This window comes from Pinus tabuliformis, chromosome 2_2 (genome assembly GCF_031772625.1).
Source record: "Pinus tabuliformis cultivar Carrire ecotype Pingquan chromosome 2_2, CPIR1, whole genome shotgun sequence".
NCBI classification, from domain to species: domain Eukaryota; kingdom Viridiplantae; phylum Streptophyta; class Pinopsida; order Pinales; family Pinaceae; genus Pinus; species Pinus tabuliformis.
This window is the reverse complement of record NC_142300.1, coordinates 571,970,591-571,984,977: the sequence shown is the minus strand read 5'-3', so window position 1 is coordinate 571,984,977 and position 14,387 is coordinate 571,970,591.

Here is a 14,387-nt window from a genome sequence, read left to right as displayed (position 1 = left end):
TGATGTCAAGGTCATGTAACGGCCTATGTTGGTTTCCCCACTATGCCTGGGATGAATGATGTAATATAATTGGTTGTTATATGTAACTTTCTGATGTATCCCCTCTTGGTTGGGAGTATGGATGTATGTATTGAGTCTTTTGGTGATAGGAAGGTCCCTTATGGTGTATAAGTCTTGGTTCTTTTGAAGAACATCTTTTGCAGATATTGCCTACAGTCAGGGGGAGCATGTTTCATATCAGCATGTACTCAGGGGGAGCACAGCCCTTTGCCCTTGATGACAAAGGGGGAGAATGATTCTAAGGATCTTGGGGTTGCCATCAAGTCCAAAGGGGGAGATTGTTGGCATTTTGGCACTGGTGTGGCGCTACGATACAGGTGTTGTCCTTGATGGCAACTCTCTCTGATGACAAATCATAGTGCAGAAGGATAGCAGCAAGGAATTGATGATCAGACTACCAGTATGAAGAGAAAATATATACACACTGGTTCACTATATACTAGGTCGCGTATATAAGCAGGTTCACTATATACCAAGTCGCGTATACGCAGGTTCGCTATATACCAAGTCGCGTGTACACGCAGGTTGGCTTCAGTAAAAGCGCGTGTATGTGGAAAACTTATCTTTGGTCCGTGGCGGTTATTCCTTGGAAGTTGTGCCTATGGTTTTTGACCATTGTGTCTCGACGGACGTGTTGATCCCTAGTTTTGAAGCTGATGGTATTGGATTTCTATGGTTTTGGCCTGTGGTATTGAGCAAGGCCTAAGGCTATATAAGGAGAAGAAGATCATTAGGCAATTGTATCTGAAAAGTCTTGAATATCTGAAAAAGAAAGAGATCTGGTATGCAGGTTCTGGGTTGCTTGATCTAAGCTAAGGAGAGATCACACCGGTTGATGGAAGACTAGATCTAAGGGCAGATCGGGATCTAATGGTTGAAATGCACTATTATGATATGGTTGATTATGCGTATTTCTAGATCTGCATACCGACGCAATGTTATGTTCTGGATCTAAATGATGTCTCGTACAGCTGCAAGTTGAGAAAAATTATTTTTAGATCTGTACGCAGGTTGTCTTCGGTAAAAGCGCGTGTATACGCGGGTTGCTCTCATTGAAGTAGCGTATATCTTCTGAAGCTTGATTTTTGGGTTTGCAGAGTTCTGTAGTCTGCTCTGTGTTCTGGTGACTGGTGTTGACAGAGTTTCAGTGGTTCAGTGATACAAAGATTGATGATGCTAGTATTGGTTATTTTATGCTTCAATGATCTGTTATGAAAGTTGAATAAATTGTGGTCTTCAGATTGTAATGCTTCAGGAATATCCAGTCTGAAAATGTATGAAAAGTGGTACCTGAAGGAAAGAAGATTGTAGGCCAGCACCTACGTACTAGTATCTTAGCTAGTACAAGAGCAAAGGGGGTTGAAGCTCCCTTCCAAGGAAGTTTGGAGAACGAGAGAAGGTTGAGGCCTTCTGCAAGTTGTACCCTGCGTACTGGTATAAGGCTGCACCAGTACAAAAGATTGTAAACTGAAGTTTTTATTAAAGAAAGATAGAGACGACTTGCAGCAGGTGGTTTTCACCCACATTGGGTTTCCACCTTATATCATGGTGTTCATGTGTGTGGTTTTTGTGTGATGATCTGTTCTATTATACTGCACCTGTTTTTACTATCATGGTTAATAATGTCCTGATGCATTTACTGAAGATAAGCTACTGAATCATAAGTTGTCTTGTTATACGCTGGTTTCTTTAGTCACAGTAGCGTGTACACGCTGTTTCACTTAACTGAAGTAGCGTATATGTTTCTGAGCATAAAATGAAAAAGTTTTCCTCATAATACTGATTCACCCGCCCCCCCCCCCTCAGTATTATTTCCAACAGGTGCACCTTTCAGTTTTACTATCCAACTTGGTTCTTTTATCCTTTTGAACATGTGCATATGCATCACAACCACATACCCTCCTATGTCAAAGAGAGGGTTTGTTACCAGTCCATACCCCATGTGGACCATGGAAAATTTTAGGGGCTACTGTTCGCCCAGTGGGCTAATTTTCCATGATTTTTCCAAAAAACGATTTGCCAATTTCCAATTTTTATAAAGGATGATTCGCCCAAATTTTAGAATATAAAATTATTTTACCTTAAAAATCGCCAACATTATATAGAGACCATATATAAAATCATTTTAAATTTGAATAATTTTGCAAATATATCATTAAAAAATTTATAGTTTGCATATTAGGGATTAGTGAGATTCGCCAATGTTTTAAACTTCAAGAAAATTTTCCATCCTTAAAATTTTCCTTGATGTGGACTCTTATCCTCCAACAGTGATGAAGGTTATATGTTAACCATGTAACATGCAGTCTCCACTCCCTCTACCCCTAATTCTTTTCCTAACCCAATACCATGGAGCATGCTTCTTTCCTTTTCCATCAACGTCATATTCATTCTTTCTGCAACTCCACTTTTCTTAGGTGTTTATGGAGTATTATTTTGTCATTGTATACCACACTACTTACAAAACTCTTCAAATTCCTTCTTGTAAAACTCTCCTCCATTATTTTTCCTCGACACCTTGATCTTTTTCTTTGTCTGATTTTCCACCAGAGCTTTAAATTCTTTAAACCTAACAAAGACTTCAAATTTCTTCCTGAGGAAATGTATCCATGTATTCCCTAAGAAGTCATATATAAATGAGACATAGTACATAAACTTACCCAGTGATGGAACCGATGTAGGTCCAAATACATCACTGTGCACAAGATTTAATATCCCTTTATCCCTCTTAGCACTAGAGGGGAAACTCACCTGATTCTTCTTCCCATATACGCGATGTTCATATAAATTGAAATCCATAGAGAAATTAGACATACCTTCTACCATACCATTACCATGCAGTATTTGAAGGACCTTATCTCTTATATGTCCAAGCCTTTGATTCCATAGCATGGTATTTTCGCCAGAGACCACTAGGCTTTCCACTCCACTTTCATGAACCACAAAACTGTTGCACCCATTAATAATTGTGCTACCCAGAAGCTTGTATAGAGTTCCAATCCTAACTCCTCATATCAATACCAATGCTCCTTGAGCCATTTTGTAGGTATCTCTTAGAACATTGTTTTTACACCTGCATCATCCATCTTTCTTACAAAAATGAGATTTCTGGCTAATGCAGGAATACAAAAAACAACATGAATTGTTTTAACCCTTCCACCTCACAACTTCAACTTGAATTTTCCACATCCAATGATTTTGGCCTTCCTGACATCCCCTAAGAATACATCACCACCATCATATTTCTCATACTCGTGAACCACTCCCTATTGGGAGTGAAGTGAAAGGAAGCACTTGAGTCAATCAAGCATGCGTCATGATCTACATCTGTACTTGAAGAAGAAGCCAAGTACACATCCCCACTTTCTGAGGTGGTTTTCTCCTTTGCATAAGAAGCATCGTTAGATCCCTTTCATTTTTTAGGAGCTTTAGATCTATATTCCTTTTTGTAATTCCCTTCCTTTCTGCATTTCCATCACACCTTTACAAGTTTTCCTGGACATTTAGATCTCCCTCTAGATATAGATCTCCCACTCGAGGACTTATATTTTTTTACTTTCTAGGATCGTCCTCATACAAACAAGGCATCTCCATTTTGGCTCTCCATATTTTTCCATCTCATCTCCTCTGACAACAAGGATGATACTATTTCATCAAAATTCAAGGTAGTTGTATTTCTACCTATAGCAAACCAGATTATCACATGAATCTGGAAGAGAACACAAAAAACCGATGCACTTATCTTTATCTAGATTTTTTATATCAATAGATAAAAATTGTCTTACCACGTTATTAAAGGCATTTAGATTATCTGTTACTAAGTCTCCATCCTTCATTCTTAGGCTATATAGGTTTTTTCAGGAAGAACAATTTTTCACCTAAGACTTAGATTGGTACAAAGTTCCTAACTTGTCCAACAAATCCTTCATCATAGTTTCCCTTGATACATTCAACAATATTGAATCTTTTATACACAATTGTATTATGCTCTTCTTCCTCCAATCCAACATCACCTAGTCTTTTACTGACATTGTCGTTGCTTTAGTACCTAGATATATCATGATCCACTAATATTTATCCACTAACGGATCCTCCATCTTGAGCTTACACAACTCAAGACTCTCACCATTAAATTCTCGATCTCTATCGTTCCAATGTTCACCATTTTATTTCACTGTAAGAATCCATCTCGCAGATCTCCCATTGAACAGGGTCTACCACAAGCCCAAGAAAAACCACTCAGCAGAAAAGGCATCCCCTTGAAGCCAAAAAAAAACTGATACCAAATGTAGGTTTTAACCATGTGCAAGAGTTACCTTCAAATGAATTCTTCAAACAGAAAAATAAACAATGGAAAGAACAAAAAAAAATATACACAGAGATTTTCCCCATATATCCTAAAACCAAGACTACTAGATTTATTTTTCATTATTTTCCTTTCAATGTTATAATACATATATATACATATTGAAGCATTCATAAATCCCAATCCATTAAACATGGATTAGAACATAATTGTAGCTCCCTTGACCGAATCTACAAAATACCTTGGGCAGAAAACCATCATGCCCAAAACCATGGGCAAAACCCATGCACAAAACCATGGGTAGGACCGCCCAGCATCTTTGGATTCGCCCCCCATCCTTGGGTCCTCCCAACTATTATTGGGTCTGCATAAAAAAAATAAAATAAAAAAATAAAAAAATAAAATAAAATAAAATAAAATTCCTATGGCACTACCCTGAACCTTGTGTAGGGGCCTACTGCTTTGAGCTAATCATGAAAATAATATGACACACACCCAAGACAAGCTTTACCATGTGTCCTGTCAGATACTAGTCATGAGATCACTAGCCCCTAACACAAGCATGGATGATTTTAGATATCTCCACCCAAACTCTGAGGAATATTCTAGTCTCCACTCTTGGGATTTACTGTGTATCCCACCATATATCATTCAAGGGATTCCTAGGGCTTTTGGAATTTTCTTGAGACCACCCAACAATCTAGCTCAACGAAGTGAAAGATCCCCATCACACCATGACTATTCAAAAATGGAAAGGCAAGGCTAGAACCACTTTCATACCTGGAAAAACCAAAAATAGTGACAAAAAGAGAACAAAATAAACACATGGATATACCATGGATGTTAAAACTAGCAAAGAAATCATACATGCAACTTGATACCTATAAGTAATCCCACTGTAGCCACTTGTTCCAACTGTTCCTTCCGATATCTTTGCTTCCCTTTTCTTTTTTATCCTTCCTTTGCCTTCCTTTCTCCAATTCTAGTGTGCTCCAAGAATGCTCAGAGTGTATAAGAGTATGAGAAAGAGAGAATATAGAGAGAGCTCCAAGCTATCACTAACAAAAGCTGTAAACTGATCCTTAGAAGCCTTTTTTATCATTGAGACCTCTAATTTCTTCAACTTTCATTATTTTCCTTCGTTTTCCTCCTCACATGCAATTAGTGACCTTTCACCTTCATTTTCTCCCATTTTCCATTATTTCCATAAATAAATGCCTCTTTTCCCTTCCAAAGCCTTTGTCATTTCCCTTGCCAATTTTTCATAATAAACCAAATGAACATCCCTCTAGGACATTTTTCCCAAAATCCAGCTTGGAATACGTGTCCCGTGACCTTGTTCTTGTTTTTCTTTTATTAACATTATTACATGGATTTTTAACCAGGGGTTGTTACAGACCCTTCCGCCTCAGGGGAACACCATCCTCGATGTTCAATGACACCTACAACTAGCAAGGATGCTGAAAAACCAAAACATATTGCTTATGGAGCTTCAGAACATAGCTCAATGAAGTATTTACAATGAAAAACCTATTGAAAAGCATAACCAACATGACAAGCATTACAACAGAACAACCATACCATATATTAGAGCTTTATAACATAACTCATTGTGGTATTTACATACATATACCAAAATTTCTTTTCCTCAATCGAAAAACAAGGATACATAACTTGCATCTGATAAACCATCTCCATATAGCTTCAATGTGCCCAGAGTGATTCCATTGCAAGTTAAACTGCTTGATTACTCAATTCCATAGAATGAGAATATTTCTCTACAAAATGCACTGAGGTTCTAGCTAGAATTCTCCTTTTGTCTCCACCTGTAATACAAACCAATCAATAAGATGATCAACATCTTTTACTTATCTTTTAAGCAATGAAACATGGAAAACATCATGGAATTTCATCGTCGAAGGCAGTGTAAGTCTGTAGGCCACTGGTCCAATACTCTCAAGGCTATCGAAAGGTTCAGAATACCGAGGTTCTAACTTTGCACATGAACCCATCCTCAAGGAGTTCTTCTTGGGATTGATGCACAAGTACACATTTTCCCCAAACTAAAACTCCTTAAATGCCCTATGCTGATATGCATAACTCTTCTTTATGTCTTGTGTTTCTTTTAGATTCTTCTTGATAAGTTGCATTTCTTGTTCCATGTCTTCCTACATGTCTGACCCTATCAATACTCTATTCACTGAATCACTCTAGCTAATAGAAGTATTACAACTCCGCCATATAGTCCCTCAAATGGATTTGTCCTCAATGATTCCCGATACCCTTTGTTGTATCAACCTCAACTAGTGGAAGATACTCTTCCCACTTCCGATGCTAATGCATCACATACATCCTCAACATATCCTCTAGTACCCTGTTGACCCTATTTGTTCGACAATCTATTTGTAGATGAAAAGTTATGTTGAAGGTCAAAATTGTACCCCATTTAGAAAATAACTCTTTCTAGAACCCGTGTTATGAAACTATCTCACAAAAGATAGAAAAGAAATATTAACGCCTTAGAAATCATCCTCTTCGAGGGGGCAACCTCCTTTACATTACACAAATGAACAATTATTGGATGCTACAAATGACAAAACCTCCTTTCTATATATAGGAGTCCAAGGGGTAACAATATAATCAAAGCCGAAACAACAATAATAATATAAGGGCACAACAATAATAATAGTGGGCTTCTATGGGGCACAATAATAACAATATGGGGACAACAGGGGCACAACAATAAAAAGCAGGGCTACAATGACAATAGTAATGGAGGAATCACTAGTATTATATGGACCTAACATGCCCCTCTCATTCAAAAAAGTGTTGTCCTCAATGCTTGAGTAGTTATAGATGCTTCTGTATAAAATTCTCATCCCCCCATATGGAATCTTTAGTGGGTAAGTTCTTCTAGTTGAGAAGATACTCCAAAATTGATCGATTTCGTAGTTGTCGAGTTCTTGTTTTTGTGATTGCTTCAAGTTCCAATATTATTTTTCCTTCCTCATCAAGTTCTGGAAAAATTGTTTGAACTCGAAGCTTGTCATCAATAACCTTCTTTAAGCATGAAGGATGGAAAACATGGCGCACTAGGGAAGCTGCAGGAAGCTCCAATTTGTATTCCATAGTACCAATGTTTTGCAACACCTTGTACGGACCATAATACTTTGGTGATAATTTATTACCCTTCTTAGCTTTCTTGAGGGACATTTTTTTATATGTTTGTAGCTATAGAAATACACAGTCACCTATATCAAAACTTCTTTCACTATGATGTTGATCTACATTTTGTTTCATTCCATTCTGTGCCAACGTTAGGTTATCCTTTAAGAATTGGAGAACTTGTTGTTGATGCTCGATGTGGTATTCCTGTTGGATTGTGGAGGCCTAATCCAAGTTCAGCATTAGTTAGCCAAACAAATCCCTGCACTACTAGCCCTTTCGGCATCAGCCCGCAGAGCGCGGACTGAAGTCTCACTAGAAGTAGTATGGGGGGATGTTGGAGCCAAGTTTCTACATCCTTGATATGGTTGTGATGTAGGTTTATTCCAACTATACCTGCTTTCGTGCAGGTTGATTATCCCTCTACTCTACCCTTCAGTACCTTCGCAAAATGTTACAATCGGCTTGTGTGCAGCCTTAACCAGGGTTTGAAGTCCTTTCATGCTGCTAGGGCAGCGAAATACGACATCTCCCAACTCAACTAGGTATCTTACTTATCTTATTAATAAATCTTAGTTAGCTTTGCATAAATAGATGTTCTTACCTGCATTCACTTAACCAATACGGCTATACATATTCATGCATCATATAAGCATTAGAAGTGAAATTCATACCCAATATAACATATGCATAAATAGGAAATAAAGACGTAGAAATTATATAATACTTCTCTTTATTGATAATTCCAGATGATTACAGACTCGACTCGCCCTACGCACTCAGCTGCAGGGGTCCATGCACTCAGTTACAGACTTCTAGGTCTCTGTGCACTCAGCTCTAGAGCCTCTACCTACTCTATGACCCAAAACCTAGGCTTCTACTTCAGAGCTATCTCTCATACATCTTCAATCATTGATTTCTTCATGTCTTTTAACTACTTAGAGCTTCACTCTATTTATACAATCCCATGGTCCGTAGACCATGGGTAGATCTTTTACAGCTGACATTACATTATCAAAATAAGGGCAGACAACCCTATGAATCTTTAACATCTATGCACTCCGTGACCACAAAATGCAAAGTCTTTACATTTGGATTACAAAAATTGGACCAAAATATGGGCTTTAAGCCCCAAAATTGCCCTTGGGGGATCCCGTGCCCAACAGGCCCCCAACACAAACATCGTGACTCACCCTCGAGTCACTCTACAGGTGCAAATATCTTAGCGTGAAGACCTCCTAGCTCTATCTAGATTACCACAACTTCAGTAGCGCACTAAGCGACTACCTGTTGGACTTCTTCCATGCACTATTCAGTGACTGCTGCTAAACTACTGCTCTGAATATTCTACTGAGTTTCCTATAGTTTCGCGAGCTTTCCTTCAATGGAGGTTATGATCATGTAAGCCTCATCTATCCATGGTTGTAGGCATGCTTTTAACACTTCTTCTTTGTGCCGAGTGGCATCCACCTGTTCCTTGAGCGTCTTTTCCTCCTACATTTGTGCAAGCCTTTGTGTAAGGGAAACTGTCTATGTGGTCCCTTTTACATCATCATACCTTTGTTGGAGCTTGCGCGCCTCTATCTCTAGGCTCTCTGCATCCGGGTCCTCCTGCAGGGTGGTTATGACCCTGAATGACTATTCGAAAAGCTACATGCAGTCTGCCACTCCACTGTCAACCACCACCATTTTTGTTGTAACAAGGCTGGTACGTTGTTCCCTTATCTCTTCTTGAGTGTTGTGTACCCCTGTGGCCAATTTGTGGACGTGCATCTCCACCAGTTCTTCTACCTGAACGCCCAACTCCGAGACCATCCGACAGGTTTCCTCCATAACCTGCATTATCTGCTTGTTCTGCTCTACTGCTTCATTGCGTTGTAGGCCCAATAACTTAATGTTGATGCGCTGCTCACTCATTACCTGTAGATTATGACTCTTCCTGGCCCGAAGTTCTATGGTGATGCCATCCTACAAGAGATAGAGCCTCTCTTGGGGGAGCACAATGATATTTAATCCTACACCTTTGAGACAACTAACCATGGGCCTATTGGCCTCATTCTCTATAATGAGTGCTCCATCTGGTAGCACTATCATGTTGGTCACTCGTGTGTGCAACATCTCCTTGGTAGCTGAATTGCCTATCTTGAGGTTGGTGGACACTATGCCAGCCTATGGAGTGCAAACCTACAACTCTTGTAGTTCTGTTCGAAGAGCCCCCAATATGAGTTGTTGTTGTTCTTCAAATTGTTGGAGGGCCTCCATGTTGACATTCCTCATCATTTCTTCGTTGTCATGCAAATCCCCCTTAGTGAGGGTGATTGGGTTGAAGGACATTTTTAATGCCTTGGGTTTCTTTTGTGGCACTGCTTTGTCTCATGGTCACGGATGCTTCAGTTGGGTGGACGTCGTCTGTGGGTCTGCGCCACCTTGTTCTATCTCTGTTTCTGCATTAGTACCAGGCGAAGGTGATTTTTGTCCTTTGCGCTCTTCTTCCCCTGTTTTCTGATGTTTTTCCACTTTCGTGACATCACGTGCTGCCTAGGCCTTAGCCTTTGCTTCCTCTTTTCTGTGCCTCTGACAGTTGCACCATTCAAAGCAATATCTCTTCCTTCTTGCGCTATGTGGTGGACTTGTCCATTTCCACCAAGGAGCTAGCTAGAGCATGCCACTTCGGCAGCAAGACTCAAGGACTGTGAAAATGACATCATCAGTCGCCAGGTACACTAGGTTATGGCACGTCTTCGTAGGGTTTTTCTGTGCCCTAATAAAAACATGGTGGAAATCCACTTTGAACTCTCCAAATCTGTGTAGACTAGCATATACTGTGGGCAACAACTGTGACTTGCAATTGATCCCCATCTAGATATTCATCTTCATTAATACCCAAAAGGCTTTCTTTCTTTTATTTGCTACGCATCCTTGGTCACCCACAGCGAAGCGTATGTCGCTGCTTCCAGAAGTTCTGACACGACCGAAGGGAATTTGCTATCCTCGGGCAGCTCCCATGGCGTGAGTACTATCAAGAACATGAACCACACATAGTGAAATGTTTTGTCCTGCTCCTGTGCCTCGCGATAGTTCGCAAGGAACTCGCTGCATAGATAGTTCGCCCAGTTAAACTGGACTCCTTCCACACATTGGGCTACCAGTGCAACCACGAGCGAGGGCACCTCATCGTGTGGCACTTCCGCATCACTTTTCCTTCTAGTATTTGTGTTGTGACCTTGTTTGCAGGGTTTTTAATGCTGGATATGCCGCATCCTCACTTCTTGCTCTCCAACTTGAACTTCTTCTTCATCACTTCTGCGAGGGCCAAGTTGCTACCTTTTCCCTCTGAAATGTTGGCTGGATCCTCCCCTGAGTAAGGCAACCATGTAATCCAGTGAATTAGATGGTCTGTGATGGGGATGGGCTACTCTAGCCACAAAAACCCATCATGCACCAAGTAGAGAAGGTACCTAATGACGAAGATGGTCACTGGGGTGTAGTGGTAAGGTGACATCCAAAGCAGCTTAAGCAACTTAACTTTCTCTACACCTCTAAGCCATGTCCATGGCTCCAATTAAATTGTTCCATCAGTAGCGTCAATCCTTTGGAGCATTAGCTTCTCAGTTGATAAATGCAGGAACTTCTTGTGGTCTGTGAGGTCCCAATCTTCAAACTTGAACACAGAAACCCGCCCTAAGTGCGGTCCCGCAAAAGCAATATTGTCTAGGAGCAACGGAGTTTGTAGAGATCTCTTGCTCTCATCTATTCCTTTGACACCTTGGCTTTACCCTTGCGTGGAGGAACATATTCAGGTAATCAGGTAATAGGGTCCACACCCTGGGTTTCAACTTCCATCTCTGCATCCTCCTCATCCACCAGGATTTGTTCATATTCCTCCTCATCAGCCTCCATATTAATGGCCTTCCCCTTTTCCTCCAAGGTGAGCTTGGTCCTTTGTGTATTTCTTGGTGAGGCACGCACCGGGATCATAGCCTACTTATCCTTCTTAGGTATCAGTTTTCTAGGTGATTTATGGACCTCAACTATTATTCCAGTGCCCTCTGGGGCTTCTACTACTGCAATTTCTTGCGCGACTTCCTCGGGTGTCAACATCATTCTAGTCAGGATGTCCTTCATCTCCTTCGATAATGTTTCAAAAAATGAACTTACTTTGAAAGCCTAAAAATTTGAAAGGTCCATACACACCTGATAGCGCGACAACTAAATCTTCAAAATTCCAAGTGTTTTTCACTAGACAACCAATTGTAATTTATAGGGCCTTTTAAATTTGAATTCAACCGTTCCCCACACATTCAGTCCATTAATGCTAGATTGGTGGAAGTTTTTCAAGAATCTAACCCATAAAGTTCGCCTTAAATTCCTATTGCCCGCTCCATTTGGCCTCAAACCAACAATCAAATCGTGAATAGTGACTTTAATGGTCACTTTCCAGCAGACCTACATGCTAGCGCAGCTGTCTTTGCGTTGTCATGGACCCTGTGAAACTTCACTGCTTCGCATAGTCCTAACATTGTGCAGTTCTAGGGAAGTGTAGTTTATAGTCCTGCAACTCCCTTCAGCTACCTGGAGTGATAAGACTGCGCTACTTCCATATAGTCACATCACTGGATCATCGGTGTATGGCTTCAAGCGACTGCTATTCACCATTCCTAGGAAAGGCTCTCCATTTAACTTAACTAGTTGTACCGCTCCTCCGTCAATAATATTCTTAATAACATACGACCCTAACCAATGCATGATGAGTGCCAGTATTGTAGCAAGGATGCTGCAACTCTTGGGCTACCATCTTTACTTATCAACTTGGGGTTCATACAAACTTTGAGGTGACACTACTATATGTACAAGTACAAGTGAAGGTCCTACCTATTGTCACTGTTCATCCGGCAAGAGACCCCAGGGGTTCAAAGCTAGACTTCTATAGAGTCATAAGAAGCTTTATCCTTTGATGGAAGAATATAAAATCTATTCTAAGAGAGCTACTCTACTGCAGTAATGCAGAAAACAACATGTAATGCTAAATCACACCAGATCCTAATTAACCATTTAAACAACTATGCTAAGAAGAATTGTTGAATCAACACTAACCTAATGCTGCTATTTAAGCTATAGACATAAATAGCATCAGACCATACTAATTTGTAAGCAAGAAAACTAAACTAAATCTGCTTTCACCTTTCTGGTTTTTTATGGGCAAAATCAAGTATGCAAATTAATTATTCTTGTCGATGTGACAGGTGGCTAGAAGGTGATTGAGGATGGCTAGAAGGATTATGGGGTAGTTGGATGGTGTGGAAGGGTCCTAGGAGGCTTTTTTGTGACTTCCTAGAGGTTCCCCATCAATTCGGCCTCAAAACATGCCATTTCAGGAAAACCTACAGGTTGTACTAGAAACCTACATGATGATCTTGTAGGAATTACAGGAAACTTACAGGATACAACCGAGAGCTAATTGTGAGGTGTTAGTGGTGTTGGGAAGCTTGGGAAAGATGTGTGATGAGTGGGATGGGGTTTTATAAAGTCTAGGAACACTCAGGAGCGATATCCAAGAGAATAGATGGCTAGATTCGCTCAATGTACCTAGGGGAATTTCAATGTAAAATGACAAAAAAAACTAGTGACGGTGATGGCGGAGAAAGCAAAAGCTAAGGTGGATGATATGGAAGGTGGTAGCTGGTAATGAAGTATGGGTCTCCTCTTGAAGTACATGTTTTGCTTAAAACAAGTGTGTCTTCCAAGAACTATGCAACAAGATACATTTTCATAACCTAGGAAAGCATGAATCAATTGCCTATAATATGCATAAAGATAGTGGTGAAGGTAATGAAAGCATGAGTGATATCTTATTGCTGAAATAGAGTAATGGAAAAAGATGGCAATGAAATGAACTGAATACTGAATCAAGACAACAAACTTCAGAGCTCATGTAAGAATTGGAAATCTATGGTTTTGGGTTTGCTGAAGGGTCTCTTCCACAAGTCATGGTCACAGAGGGAGGAAGAGAGGCTGAGACACCTTCTGACAACCTTACGATGATCCTTTCTCTCCTCATTAACCTATTAATTTAAAGAAGGCACAAATGGAAGCAAACTAACATACAAGAAATCTAATCTACATTGTTGTAATGGAAATGCAACTACTTAAGCAAATGAACAATTAAACTATGAATGTATGCTAGCATACATGTACAATATGGAGGAGCCTTGGCTGCTAGGGTTGGTCCCTAACCCAAGAGCTTCAACCCTCTAAGTTAACTCAATGCTAGCTCAAAACAAAACTCATTTTGATTATCAAAATAATGGATTACATCAAAAACTGTCATAAGTCTTGTAGCTCGAAAATAGAGTAGAGTTTTACAATCAAAAATCTAAATCCTACTGAGGTCCTAGGCCTCTCTACTTATACATCAAAATTCTCCAACGAGATACTTAAAATTAGGGAGGCTCAGCTCCCAAACTCAAGATAAACTGGTGCTTTGTCTTCACTTTGCTCGGCTACCTTCTAGCCCTCATGATTTGGTTTTTTGCCCTCCGAGCTGATGGAGGAATATTCGAATGGAGGGGTAGTAAACGAGGAGGATTTTCCTCCTATAATTCCTCTCCCTTGTCCCATTTGAGTTTTGACCAAGGTATTTGCCAAAATTCTTTGATCTTATCCTTTAATCCTGCATTAAATGCACATTAGACCATAAAGCAAAGTATCCGACTCTAACTCATCTCATAAAAAAAATATAATCAAAAGTATGCATTAACTTATGAGAATGGTTGGTTTCAGTAAGCTAGGAGGTGAATTAAGGCCCATATAATTACCCAATGATGAGGGTCATCATCACCCCCCTACTGAAAGTTTT